Genomic DNA, 470 nt, shown 5'->3' on the forward strand with positions numbered 1-470 from the left:
CTACAACGATTCATTACATTAGCTACTGATTTTGCTGTACACTGCAGCCAAATATCTAGGAAACTTATGTTGATCATATTAATTAAATGGTCTACTAAACATCTTTATACATACGGTGGTTAATTTCCTGTACACTAAAAATTCTAAACAATTTGTCTATTGGAAATATTTTAAAGTTTAGTATGCTGATCGTTCGCCAAGCTAGCTTGCCTAAATGAACACCGCCATAACATTCACGACAAGGAACGTGAACTTTTCAAAAATATCACTAACACAGCGTCAGATGAAGAGATCATTAATAATTTTTTCAGATATAGAAAACGTGTACATTTAGGCGTATTGTATCTTATATATTGGCACTTATAATCTTAAATAAGGTAAAAACATAATATCTATTTTCAGTTATAGGTTGGCTGCATCAGTATACTTTCCTCCCCTTTTCAAACGAAATTATTACAAGGCGGAACTAC

Source organism: Frankliniella occidentalis, unplaced genomic scaffold, assembly GCF_000697945.3.
Source record: "Frankliniella occidentalis isolate FOCC.00 unplaced genomic scaffold, Focc_3.1 Scaffold451, whole genome shotgun sequence".
Taxonomy (NCBI): domain Eukaryota; kingdom Metazoa; phylum Arthropoda; class Insecta; order Thysanoptera; family Thripidae; genus Frankliniella; species Frankliniella occidentalis.